Genomic DNA, 14667 nt, shown 5'->3' with positions numbered 1-14667 from the left:
CATGATTGACGAACCCCGGGGTGTCAGTCATCAATACTCGCGGATTTGTCGATTCTGACTCGTTTCGTGGAATATTCCTCACCGTTTTTGGCTCCCAAAGCGATTTGCATGGTTGTTGAATCCCAGGGTGTGCTTACGTGTCGGTCATTAACAATCATAGTTTTGGCCGTTGCTGGCCCGTTTCGTGGACTATTACTCACTGTTTTGGCGTCCCGAAGTGATTTCCACGATTGGCGAATCCCCCGGTGCTTTTACGTGTCGGTCACCAAAACTGACAATTTTGGCCAATTATGGTCCGTTTTGTGGACTATTACTCACCGTTTGGGCTCCGAGAGCGATTTCCACAATTGACGATCCCGGGGGTGCGTTTACGTGTCCGTCGTCAACACTCATAGTTTTGGCCAATTCTGACCCGTTTCATGGACTATTACTCACAGTTTCGGGGTCCCAAAGCATTTTCGTAGTTGTTAAACCCCAAGGTGCGCTTACGTGTCGATCATCAACACTAGCGGCTTTTGTCGACTCTGACCCGTTTCGTGGACAATTACTCGCCGTTTTGGAGTCCCAAAGCGATTTCCATGGTTGTTGAACCCGAAGGTGCGCTTACGTGTCGGTCATCAACACTCGCGGTTTTTATCGATTCTGACCCGTTTTGTGGACTATTACTCACCATTTTGGGGTTCCGAAGCAATTTCCATGGTTGTTGAACCCCAAGGTGTGCTTACATGTCGGTCATCAACAATCGCACTTTTGGCCAATTCTGGCCTGTTTCGTGGACGATTACTCACTATTTTGGGGTCTCAGAGTGATTTCCACAATTGAAGAACCCTGGGGTGCGTTTACGTGTCGGTCATCAACACTCATAGTTTGGCCGATTCTGGCCCATTTTGTGGACTATTACTCACTATTTTGTGGTCCCGGAGTGATTTCCATGATTGACGAACCCCGGGGTGTCAGTCATCAATACTCGCGGATTTGTCGATTCTGACTCGTTTCGTGGAATATTCCTCACCGTTTTTGGCTCCCAAAGCGATTTGCATGGTTGTTGAATCCGAGGGTGTGCTTACGTGTCGGTCATTAACAATCGTAGTTTTGGCCGTTGCTGGCCCGTTTCGTGGACTATTACTCACTGTTTTGGCGTCCCGAAGTGATTTCCACGATTGGCGAATCCCGCGGTGCTTTTACGTGTCGGTCACCAAAACTGACAATTTTGGCCAATTATGGTCCGTTTTGTGGACTATTACTCACCGTTTGGGCTCCCAGAGCGATTTCAACAATTGACGATCCCGGGGGTGCGTTTACGTGTCCGTCGTCAACACTCATAGTTTTGGCCAATTCTGACCCGTTTCATGGACTATTACTCACCGTTTGGGCTCCCAGAGCGATTTCAACAATTGACGATCCCGGGGGTGCGTTTACGTGTCCGTCGTCAACACTCATAGTTTTGGCCAATTCTGACCCGTTTCGTTGACCATTACTCACCGTTTTGGGGTCTCGAAGCGATTCCATAGTTGTTAAACCCCAAGGTGCGCCTACGTGTCGATCATCAACACTCATAGTTTGGCCGATTCTGGCCGGTTTTGTGGACTATTACTCACTATTTTGTGGTCCCGGAGTGATTTCCATGATTGACGAACCCCGGGGTGTCAGTCATGAATACTCGCGGATTTGTCGATTCTGACTCGTTTCGTGGAATATTCCTCACCGTTTTTGGCTCCCAAAGCGATTTGCATGGTTGTTGAATCCCAGGGTGTGCTTACGTGTCGGTCATTAACAATCGTAGTTTTGGCCGTTGCTGGCCCGTTTCGTGGACTATTACTCACTGTTTTGGCATCCCGAAGTGATTTCCACGATTGGCGAATCCCGCGGTGCTTTTACGTGTCGGTCACCAAAACTGACAATTTTGGCCAATTATGGTCCGTTTTGTGGACTATTACTCACCGTTGGGCTCCCAGAGCGATTTCCACAATTGACGATCCCGGGGGTGCGTTTACGTGTCCGTCGTCAACACTCATAGTTTTGGCCAATTCTGACCCGTTTCATGGACTATTACTCACAGTTTCGGGGTCCCAAAGCATTTTCGTAGTTTTTAAACCCCAAGGTGCGCTTACGTGTCGATCATCAACACTAGCGGCTTTTGTCGACTCTGACCCGTTTCGTGGACAATTACTCGCCGTTTTGGAGTCCCAAAGCGATTTCCATGGTTGTTGAACCCGAAGGTGTGCTTACGTGTCGGTCATCAACACTCGCGGTTTTTATCGATTCTGACCCGTTTTGTGGACTATTACTCACCATTTTGGGGTTCCGAAGCAATTTCCATGGTTGTTGAACCCCAAGGTGTGCTTACATGTCGGTCATCAACAATCGCAGTTTTGGCCAATTCTGGCCTGTTTCGTGGACGATTACTCACTGTTTTGGGGTCTCGGAGTGATTTCCACAATTGAAGAACCCTGGGGTGCGTTTACGTGTCGGTCATCAACACTCATAGTTTGGCCGATTCTGGCCCGTTTTGTGGACTATTACTCACTATTTTGTGGTCCCGGAGTGATTTCCATGATTGACGAACCCCGGGGTGTCAGTCATCAATACTCGCGGATTTGTCGATTCTGACTCGTTTCGTGGAATATTCCTCACCGTTTTTGGCTCCCAAAGCGATTTGCATGGTTGTTGAATCCCAGGGTGTGCTTACGTGTCGGTCATTAACAATCGTAGTTTTGGCCGTTGCTGGCCCGTTTCGTGGACTATTACTCACTGTTTTGGCGTCCCGAAGTGATTTCCACGATTGGCGAATCCCCCGGTGCTTTTACGTGTCGGTCACCAAAACTGACAATTTTGGCCAATTATGGTCCGTTTTGTGGACTATTACTCACCGTTTGGGCTCCGAGAGCGATTTCCACAATTGACGATCCCGGGGGTGCGTTTACGTGTCCGTCGTCAACACTCATAGTTTTGGCCAATTCTGACCCGTTTCATGGACTATTACTCACAGTTTCGGGGTCCCAAAGCATTTTCGTAGTTGTTAAACCCCAAGGTGCGCTTACGTGTCGATCATCAACACTAGCGGCTTTTGTCGACTCTGACCCGTTTCGTGGACAATTACTCGCCGTTTTGGAGTCCCAAAGCGATTTCCATGGTTGTTGAACCCGAAGGTGCGCTTACGTGTCGGTCATCAACACTCGCGGTTTTTATCGATTCTGACCCGTTTTGTGGACTATTACTCACCATTTTGGGGTTCCGAAGCAATTTGCATGGTTGTTGAACCCCAAGGTGTGCTTACATGTCGGTCATCAACAATCGCAGTTTTGGCCAATTCTGGCCTGTTTCGTGGACGATTACTCACTATTTTGGGGTCTCAGAGTGATTTCCACAATTGAAGAACCCTGGGGTGCGTTTACGTGTCGGTCATCAACACTCATAGTTTGGCCGATTCTGGCCCATTTTGTGGACTATTACTCACTATTTTGTGGTCCCGGAGTGATTTCCATGATTGACGAACCCCGGGGTGTCAGTCATCAATACTCGCGGATTTGTCGATTCTGACTCGTTTCGTGGAATATTCCTCACCGTTTTTGGCTCCCAAAGCGATTTGCATGGTTGTTGAATCCCAGGGTGTGCTTACGTGTCGGTCATTAACAATCGTAGTTTTGGCCGTTGCTGGCCCGTTTCGTGGACTATTACTCACTGTTTTGGCGTCCCGAAGTGATTTCCACGATTGGCGAATCCCGCGGTGCTTTTACGTGTCGGTCACCAAAACTGACAATTTTGGCCAATTATGGTCCGTTTTGTGGACTATTACTCACCGTTTGGGCTCCCAGAGCGATTTCAACAATTGACGATCCCGGGGGTGCGTTTACGTGTCCGTCGTCAACACTCATAGTTTTGGCCAATTCTGACCCGTTTCATGGACTATTACTCACAGTTTCGGGGTCCCAAAGCATTTTCGTAGTTGTTAAACCCCAAGGTGCGCTTACGTGTCGATCATCAACACTTGCGGCTTTTGTCGACTCTGACCCGTTTCGTGGACAATTACTCGCCGTTTTGGAGTCCCAAAGCGATTTCCATGGTTGTTGAACCCGAAGGTGCGCTTACGTGTCGGTCATCAACACTCGCGGTTTTTATCGATTCTGACCCGTTTTGTGGACTATTACTCACCATTTTGGGGTTCCGAAGCAATTTCCATGGTTGTTGAACCCCAAGGTGTGCTTACATGTCGGTCATCAACAATCGCAGTTTTGGCCAATTCTGGCCTGCTTCGTGGACGATTACTCACTGTTTTGGGGTCTCGGAGTGATTTCCACAATTGAAGAACCCTGGGGTTTGTTTACGTGTCGGTCATCAACACTCGCGGTTTTTGTCGATTCTGACCCGTTTCGTGGACTATTAATCACCGTTTTATGGTCCCTAAGCGATTTCCATGGTTGTTGAACCCCGGGGTGCACTTACGTGTCGGTCATCAACAATCACAGTTTTGGCCGATTCTGGACTGTTTCTTGGACTATTACTCAGTTATGGTGTCCCGGAGAGATTTCCACGATTGACGAACACAGGGGTGCATTTATGTGTCGGTCAACAACACTCGCAGTTTTGGCCGATTCTGGCCCGTTTCATGGACTATTACTCATTGATTTGGGGTGCGTGAGCGACTAGCATGATTGATGAACCCCGGGGGTGCGTTTATGTATCGTTCATCAATAATCCAAGGTTTGTCCGATTCTGGGCTCTTTCATGGACTATTACTCCCCGTTTTGGGGTCCTAAGCGATTTCCATGGTTGTTGAACCCCAAGGTGCGCTTACGTGTCAGTCGTCAACAATCGCGGTTTTGGCCGATTTTGGCCCGTTTCGTGGACTATTACTCACAGTTTCGGGATCCCAGAGTAATTTCCACGACTCACGAACCCTGGGGAGCGTTTACATGTCGGTCATCAACACTCGCGGTTTTTGTCGATTCTGACCCGTTTCGTGGAATATTACTCACCATTTTAGGTTCCCAAAGCGATTTCCATAGTTGTTGAACCCCGGGATGCGCTTGCGTGTCGGTCATCAACAATCGCAGTTTTGTCCGATTCTGGACCATTTCTTGGACTATTACTCAGTTTTGGGGTTCCGGATTGATTTGCACGATTGACAAACACCGGGGTGCGTTTATGTGTCGGTCATGAACACTCCCAGTTTTGGCCGATTCTGGTCCGTTTCGTGGATTATTACTCATTGATTTGGGGTCTTTGAGCGACTGCTATGATTTACGAAACCCAGGGGGTGCGTTTATGTATCGTTCATCCATAATCCAATGTTTGTCTGATTCTGGGCTCTTTCATGGACTATTACTACCCGTTTTGTGGTCCGAGCGATTTCCATGGTTGTTGAACCCCAAGGTGCGGATACGTGTGGGTCGTCAACATTCGCGATTTTTGTCGATTCTGACCCGTTTCGTGGACTACTACTCACCGTTTTGGGTCCCGAAGCAATTTCCATGATTGTTGAACCCCGGGGTGCGCTTTCGTGTCAGTCATCAACAATCACAATTGTGGCAGATTTTGTCCCATTTCATGGACTATCACTGATCCTTTCAGGGTCCCAGAGTGATTTCCACTATTAACAATCCCCGGTGTGCGTTTATGTGTCTGTCGTCAACAATCACAGTTTTGGCCAATTCTGACCCGTTTCGTTGACTATTACTCACCGTTTTGGGGTCTCGAAGCGATTTCCATAGTTGTTAAACCCCAAGGTGCGCCTACGTGTCGATCATCAACACTCATAGTTTGGCCGATTCTGGCCCGTTTTGTGGACTATTACTCACTATTTTGTGGTCCCGGAGTGATTTCCATGATTGACAAACCCCGGGGTGTCAGTCATCAATACTCGCGGATTTGTCGATTCTGACTCGTTTCGTGGAATATTCCTCACCGTTTTTGGCTCCCAAAGCGATTTGCATGGTTGTTGAATCCCAGGGTGTGCTTACGTGTCGGTCATTAACAATCATAGTTTTGGCTGTTGCTGGCCCGTTTCGTGGACTATTACTCACTGTTTTGGCGTCCCGAAGTGATTTCCACGATTGGCGAATCCCGCGGTGCTTTTACGTGTCGGTCACCAAAACTAACAATTTTGGCCAATTATGGTCTGTTTTGTGGACTATTACTCACCGTTTGGGCTCCCAGAGCGATTTCCACAATTGACGATCCCGGGGGTGCATTTACGTGTCCGTCGTCAACACTCATTGTTTTGGCCAATTCTGACCCGTTTCATGGACTATTACTCACAGTTTCGGGGTCCCAAAGCATTTTCGTAGTTGTTAAACCCCAAGGTGCGCTTACGTGTCGATCATCAACACTAGCGGCTTTTGTCGACTCTGACCCGTTTCGTGGACAATTACTTGCCGTTTTGGAGTCCCAAAGCGATTTCCATGGTTGTTGAAACCGAAGGTGCGCTTACGTGTCGGTCATCAACACTCACGGTTTTTATCGATTCTGACCCGTTTTGTGGACTATTACTCACCATTTTAGGTTCTGAAGCAATTTCCATGGTTGTTGAACCCCAAGGTGTGCTTACATGTCGGTCATCAACAATCGCAGTTTTGGCCAATTCTGGCCTGTTTCGTGGACGATTACTCACTGTTTTGGGGTCTCGGAGTGATTTCCACAATTGAAGAACCCTGGGGTGCGTTTACGTGTCGGTCATCAACACTCGCGGTTTTTGTCGATTCTGACCCGTTTCGTGGACTATTACTCACCGTTTTATGGTCCCTAAGCGATTTCCATGGTTGTTGAACCCCGGGGTGCACTTACGTGTCGGTCATCAACAATCACAGTTTTGGCCGATTCTGGACTGTTTCTTGGACTATTACTCAGTTATGGTGTCCCGGAGAGATTTCCACGATTGACGAACACAGGGGTGCATTTATGTGTCGATCATCAACACTCGCAGTTTTGGCCGATTCTGGCCCGTTTCATGGACTATTACTCATTGATTTGGGGTGCGTGAGCGACTAGCATGATTGATGAACCCCGGGGGTGCGTTTATGTATCGTTCATCAATAATCCAAGGTTTGTCCGATTCTGGGCTCTTTCATGGACTATTACTCCCCGTTTTGGGGTCCTAAGCGATTTCCATGGTTGTTGAACCCCAAGGTGCGCTTACGTGTCAGTCGTCAACAATCGCGGTTTTGGCCGATTTTGGCCCGTTTCGTGGACTATTACTCACAGTTTCGGGATCCCAGAGTAATTTCCACGACTCACGAACCCTGGGGAGCGTTTACATGTCGGTCATCAACACTCGCAGTTTTTGTCGATTCTGACCCGTTTCGTGGAATATTACTCACCATTTTAGGTTCCCAAAGCGATTTCCATAGTTGTTGAACCCCGGGAAGCGCTTGCGTGTCGGTCATCAACAATCGCAGTTTTGTCCGATTCTGGACCATTTCTTGGACTATTACTCAGTTTTGGGGTTCCGGATTGATTTGCACGATTGACAAACACCGGGGTGCGTTTATGTGTCGGTCATGAACACTCCCAGTTTTGGCCGATTCTGGTCCGTTTCGTGGATTATTACTCATTGATTTGGGGTCTTTGAGCGACTGCTATGATTTACGAAACCCAGGGGGTGCGTTTATGTATCGTTCATCCATAATCCAATGTTTGTCTGATTCTGGGCTCTTTCATGGACTATTACTACCCGTTTTGTGGTCCGAGCAATTTCCATGGTTGTTGAACCCCAAGGTGCGGATACGTGTGGGTCGTTAACATTCGCGATTTTTGTCGATTCTGACCCGTTTCGTGGACTACTACTCACCGTTTTGGGTCCCAAAGCGATTTCCATGATTGTTGAACCCCGGGGTGCGCTTTCTTGTCAGTCATCAACAATCACAATTGTGGCCGATTCTGGCCCATTTCGTGGACTATCACTGATCCTTTCGGGGTCCCAGAGTGATTTCCACTATTAACAATCCCCGGTGTGCGTTTATGTGTCTGTCGTCAACAATCACAGTTTTGTCCAATTCTGACCCGTTTCGTTGACTATTACTCACCGTTTTGGGGTCTCGAAGCGATTTCCATAGTTGTTAAACCCCAAGGTGCGCCTACGTGTCGATCATCAACACTCATAGTTTGGCCGATTCTGGCCCGTTTTGTGGACTATTACTCACTATTTTGTGGTCCCGGAGTGATTTCCATGATTGACGAACCCCGGGGTGTCAGTCATCAATACTCGCGGATTTGTCGATTCTGACTCGTTTCGTGGAATATTCCTCACCGTTTTTGGCTCCCAAAGCGATTTGCATGGTTGTTGAATCCCAGGGTGTGCTTACTTGTTGGTCATTAACAATCGTAGTTTTGGCCGTTGCTGGCCCGTTTCGTGGACTATTACTCACTGTTTTGGCGTCCCGAAGTGATTTCCACGATTGGCGAATCCCGCGGTGCTTTTACGTGTCGGTCACCAAAACTAACAATTTTGGCCAATTATGGTCCGTTTTGTGGACTATTACTCACCGTTTGGGCTCCCAGAGCGATTTCCACAATTGATGATCCCGGGGGTGCGTTTACGTGTCCGTCGTCAACACTCATAGTTTTGGCCAATTCTGACCCGTTTCATGGACTATTACTCACAGTTTCGGGGTCCCAAAGCATTTTCGTAGTTGTTAAACCCCAAGGTGCGCTTATGTGTCGATCATCAACACTAGCGGCTTTTGTCGACTCTGACCCGTTTCGTGGACAATTACTCGCCGTTTTGGAGTCCCAAAGCGATTTCCATGGTTGTTGAACCCGAAGGTGCGCTTACGTGTCGGTCATCAACACTCGCGGTTTCTATCGATTCTGACCCGTTTTGTGGACTATTACTCACCATTTTGGGGTTCCGAAGCAATTTCCATGGTTGTTGAACCCCAAGGTGTGCTTACATGTCGGTCATCAACAATCGCAGTTTGGCCAATTCTGGCCTGTTTCGTGGACGATTACTCACTGTTTTGGGGTCTCGGAGTGATTTCCACAATTGAAGAACCCTGGGGTGCGTTTACGTGTCGGTCATCAACACTCGCGGTTTTTGTCGATTCTGATCCGTTTCGTGGACTATTACTCACCGTTTTATGGTCCCTAAGCGATTTCCATGGTTGTTGAACCCCGGGGTGCGCTTACGTGTCGGTCATCAACAATCACAGTTTTGGCCGATTCTGGACTGTTTCTTGGACTATTACTCAGTTATGGTGTCCCGGAGAGATTTCCACGATTGACGAACACAGGGGTGCATTTATGTATCGGTCATCAACACTCGTAGTTTTGGCCGATTCTGGCCCGTTTCATGGACTATTACTCATTGATTTGGGGTGCTTGAGCGACTAGCATGATTGATGAACCCCGGGGGTGCGTTTATGTATCGTTCATCAATAATCCAAGGTTTGTCTGATTCTGGGCTCTTTCATGGACTATTACTCCCTGTTTTGGGGTCCTAAGCGATTTCCATGGTTGTTGAACCCCAAGGTGCGCTTACGTGTCAGTCGTCAACAATCGCGGTTTTGGCCGATTCTGGCCCGTTTCGTGGACTATTACTCACAGTTTCGGGATCCCAGAGTAATTTCCACGACTCACGAACCCTGGGGAGCGTTTACATGTCGGTCATCAACACTCGCGGTTTTTGTCGATTCTGACCCGTTTCGTGGAATATTACTCACCATTTTAGGTTCCCAAAGCGATTTCTATAGTTGTTGAACCCCGGGATGCGCTTACGTGTCGGTCATCAACAATCGCAGTTTTGTCCGATTCTGGACCATTTCTTGGACTATTACTCAGTTTTGGGGTTCCGGATTGATTTGCACGATTGACAAACACCGGGGTGCGTTTATGTGTCGGTCATGAACACTCCCAGTTTTGGCCGATTCTGGTCCGTTTCGTGGATTATTACTCATTGATTTGGGGTCTTTGAGCGACTGCTATGATTTACGAAACACAGGGGGTGCGTTTATGTATCGTTCATCCATAATCCAATGTTTGTCCGATTCTGGGCTCTTTCATGGACTATTACTACCCGTTTTGTGGTCCGAGCGATTTCCATGGTTGTTGAACCCCAAGGTGCGGATACGTGTGGGTCGTCAACATTCGCGATTTTTGTCGATTGTGACCCGTTTCGTGGACTACTACTCACCGTTTTGGGTCCCGAAGCGATTTCCATGATTGTTGAACCCCGGGGTGCGCTTTCGTGTCAGTCATCAACAATCACAATTGTGGCCGATTCTGGCCCATTTCGTGGACTATCACTGATCCTTTCGGGGTCCCAGAGTGATTTCCACCTTTAACAATCCCCGGTGTGCGTTTATGTGTCTGTCGTCAACAATCACAGTTTTGGCCAATTCTGACCCGTTTCGTTGACTATTACTCACCGTTTTGGGGTCTCGAAGCGATTTCCATAGTTGTTAAACCCCAAGGTGCGACTACGTGTCGATCATCAACACTCATAGTTTGGCCGATTCTGGCCCGTTTTGTGGACTATTACTCACTATTTTGTGGTCCCGGAGTGATTTCCATGATTGACGAACCCCGGGGTGTCAGTCATCAATACTCGCGGATTTGTCGATTCTGACTCGTTTCGTGGAATATTCCTCACCGTTTTTGGCTCCCAAAGCGATTTGCATGGTTGTTGAATCCCAGGGTGTGCTTACGTGTCGGTCATTAACAATCGTAGTTTTGGCCGTTGCTGGCCCGTTTCGTGGACTATTACTCACTGTTTTTGGCGTCCCGAAGTGATTTCCACGATTGGCGAATCCCGCGGTGCTTTTACGTGTCGGTCACCAAAACTGACAATTTTGGCCAATTATGGTCCGTTTTGTGGACTATTACTCACCGTTTGGGCTCCCAGAGCGATTTCCACAATTGACGATCCCGGGGGTGCGTTTACGTGTCCGTCGTCAACACTCATAGTTTTGGCCAATTCTGACCCGTTTCATGGACTATTACTCACAGTTTCGGGGTCCCAAAGCATTTTCGTAGTTGTTAAACCCCAAGGTGCGCTTACGTGTCGATCATCAACACTAGCAGCTTTTGTCGACTCTGACCCGTTTCGTGGACAATTACTCGCCATTTTGGAGTCCCAAAGCGATTTCCATGGTTGTTGAACCCGAAGGTGCGCTTACGTGTCGGTCATCAACACTCGCGGTTTTTATCGATTCTGACCCGTTTTGTGGACTCACCATTTTGGGGTTCCGAAGCAATTTCCATGGTTGTTGAAACCCAAGGTGTGCTTACATGTCGGTCATCAACAATCGCAGTTTTGGCCAATTCTGGCCTGTTTCGTGGACGATTACTCACTGTTTTGGGGTCTCAGAGTGATTTCCACAATTGAAGAACCCTGGGGTGCGTTTACGTGTCGGTCATCAACACTCGCGGTTTTTGTCGATTCTGACCCGTTTCGTGGACTATTACTCACCGTTTTATGGTCCCTAAGCGATTTCCATGGTTGTTGAACCCCGGGGTGCGCTTACGTGTCGGTCATCAACAATCACAGTTTTGGCCGATTCTGGACTGTTTCTTGGACTATTACTCAGTTATGGTGTCCCGGAGAGATTTCCACGATTGACGAACACAGGGGTGCATTTATTTGTCGGTCATCAACACTCGCAGTTTGGGCCGATTCTGGCCCGTTTCATGGACTATTACTCATTGATTTGGGTGCGTGAGCGACTAGCATGATTGATGAACCCCGGGGGTGCGTTTATGTATCGTTCATCAATAATCCAAGGTTTGTCCGATTCTGGGCTCTTTCATGGACTATTACTCCCCGTTTTGGGGTCCTAAGCGATTTCCATGGTTGTTGAACCCCAAGGTACGCTTACGTGTCAGTCGTCAACAATCGCGGTTTTGGCCGATTCTGGCCCGTTTCGTGGACTATTACTCACAGTTTCGGGATCCCAGAGTAATTTCCACGACTCACGAACCCTGGGGAGCGTTTACATGTCGGTCATCAACACTCGCGGTTTTTGTCGATTCTGACCCGTTTCGTGGAATATTACTCACCATTTTAGGTTCCCAAAGCGATTTCTATAGTTGTTGAACCCCGGGATGCGCTTACGTGTCGGTCATCAACAATCGCAGTTTTGTCCGATTCTGGACCATTTCTTGGACTATTACTCAGTTTTGGGGTTCCGGATTGATTTGCACGATTGACAAACACCGGGGTGCGTTTATGTGTCGGTCATGAACACTCCCAGTTTTGGCCGATTCTGGTCCGTTTCGTGGATTATTACTCATTGATTTGGGGTCTTTGAGCGACTGCTATGATTTACGAAACCCAGGGAGTGCGTTTATGTATCGTTCATCCATAATCCAATGTTTGTCCGATTCTGGGCTCTTTCATGGACTATTACTACCCGTTTTGTGGTCCGAGCGATTTCCATGGTTGTTGAACCCCAAGGTGCGGATACGTGTGGGTCGTCAACATTCGCGATTTTTGTCGATTCTGACCCGTTTCGTGGACTACTACTCACCGTTTTGGGTCCCGAAGCGATTTCCATGATTGTTGAACCCCGGGGTGCGCTTTCGTGTCAGTCATCAACAATCACAATTGTGGCCGATTCTGGCCCATTTCGTGGACTATCACTGATCCTTTCGGGGTCCCAGAGTGATTTCCACTATTAACAATCCCCGGTGTGCGTTTATGTGTCTGTCGTCAACAATCACAGTTTTGGCCAATTCTGACCCGTTTCGTTGACTATTACTCACCGTTTTGGGGTCTCGAAGCGATTTCCATAGTTGTTAAACCCCAAGGTGCGACTACGTGTCGATCATCAACACTCATAGTTTGGCCGATTCTGGCCCGTTTTGTGGACTATTACTCACTATTTTGTGGTCCCGGAGTGATTTCCATGATTGACGAACCCCGGGGTGTCAGTCATCAATACTCGCGGATTTGTCGATTCTGACTCGTTTCGTGGAATATTCCTCACCGTTTTTGGCTCCCAAAGCGATTTGCATGGTTGTTGAATCCCAGGGTGTGCTTACGTGTCGGTCATTAACAATCGTAGTTTTGGCCGTTGCTGGCCCGTTTCGTGGACTATTACTCACTGTTTTTGGCGTCCCGAAGTGATTTCCACGATTGGCGAATCCCGCGGTGCTTTTACGTGTCGGTCACCAAAACTGACAATTTTGGCCAATTATGGTCCGTTTTGTGGACTATTACTCACCGTTTGGGCTCCCAGAGCGATTTCCACAATTGACGATCCCGGGGGTGCGTTTACGTGTCCGTCGTCAACACTCATAGTTTTGGCCAATTCTGACCCGTTTCATGGACTATTACTCACAGTTTCGGGGTCCCAAAGCATTTTCGTAGTTGTTAAACCCCAAGGTGCGCTTACGTGTCGATCATCAACACTAGCGGCTTTTGTCGACTCTGACCCGTTTCGTGGACAATTACTCGCCATTTTGGAGTCCCAAAGCGATTTCCATGGTTGTTGAACCCGAAGGTGCGCTTACGTGTCGGTCATCAACACTCGCGGTTTTTATCGATTCTGACCCGTTTTGTGGACTATTACTCACCATTTTGGGGTTCCGAAGCAATTTCCATGGTTGTTGAACCCCAAGGTGTGCTTACATGTCGGTCATCAACAATCGCAGTTTTGGCCAATTCTGGCCTGTTTCGTGGACGATTACTCACTGTTTTGGGGTCTCGGAGTGATTTCCACAATTGAAGAACCCTGGGGTGCGTTTACGTGTCGGTCATCAACACTCGCGGTTTTTGTCGATTCTGACCCGTTTCGTGGACTATTACTCACCGTTTTATGGTCCCTAAGCGATTTCCATGGTTGTTGAACCCCAAGGTGCGGATACGTGTGGGTCGTCAACATTCGCGATTTTTGTCGATTCTGACCCGTTTCGTGGACTACTACTCACCGTTTTGGGTCCCGAAGCGATTTCCATGATTGTTGAACCCCGGGGTGCGCTTTCGTGTCAGTCATCAACAATCACAATTGTGGCCGATTCTGGCCCATTTTGTGGACTATCACTGATCCTTTCGGGGTCCCAGAGTGATTTCCACCTTTAACAATCCCCGGTGTGCGTTTATGTGTCTGTCGTCAACAATCACAGTTTTGGCCAATTCTGACCCGTTTCGTTGACTATTACTCACCGTTTTGGGGTCTCGAAGCGATTTCCATAGTTGTTAAACCCCAAGGTGCGACTACGTGTCGATCATCAACACTCATAGTTTGGCCGATTCTGGCCCGTTTTGTGGACTATTACTCACTATTTTGTGGTCCCGGAGTGATTTCCATGATTGACGAACCCCGGGGTGTCAGTCATCAATACTCGCGGATTTGTCGATTCTGACTCGTTTCGTGGAATATTCCTCACCGTTTTTGGCTCCCAAAGCGATTTGCATGGTTGTTGAATCCCAGGGTGTGCTTACGTGTCGGTCATTAACAATCGTAGTTTTGGCCGTTGCTGGCCCGTTTCGTGGACTATTACTCACTGTTTTGGCGTCCCGAAGTGATTTCCATGATTGGCGAATCCCGCGGTGCTTTTACGTGTCGGTCACCAAAACTGACAATTTTGGCCAATTATGGTCCGTTTTGTGGACTATTACTCACCGTTTGGGGCTCCCAGAGCGATTTCCACAATTGACGATCCCGGGGGTGCGTTTACGTGTCCGTCGTCAACACTCATAGTTTTGGCCAATTCTGACCCGTTTCATGGACT

This window comes from Triticum aestivum, chromosome 3B (genome assembly GCF_018294505.1).
Source record: "Triticum aestivum cultivar Chinese Spring chromosome 3B, IWGSC CS RefSeq v2.1, whole genome shotgun sequence".
Lineage (NCBI taxonomy): Eukaryota > Viridiplantae > Streptophyta > Magnoliopsida > Poales > Poaceae > Triticum > Triticum aestivum.
This window is presented reverse-complemented; position numbering follows the sequence as displayed.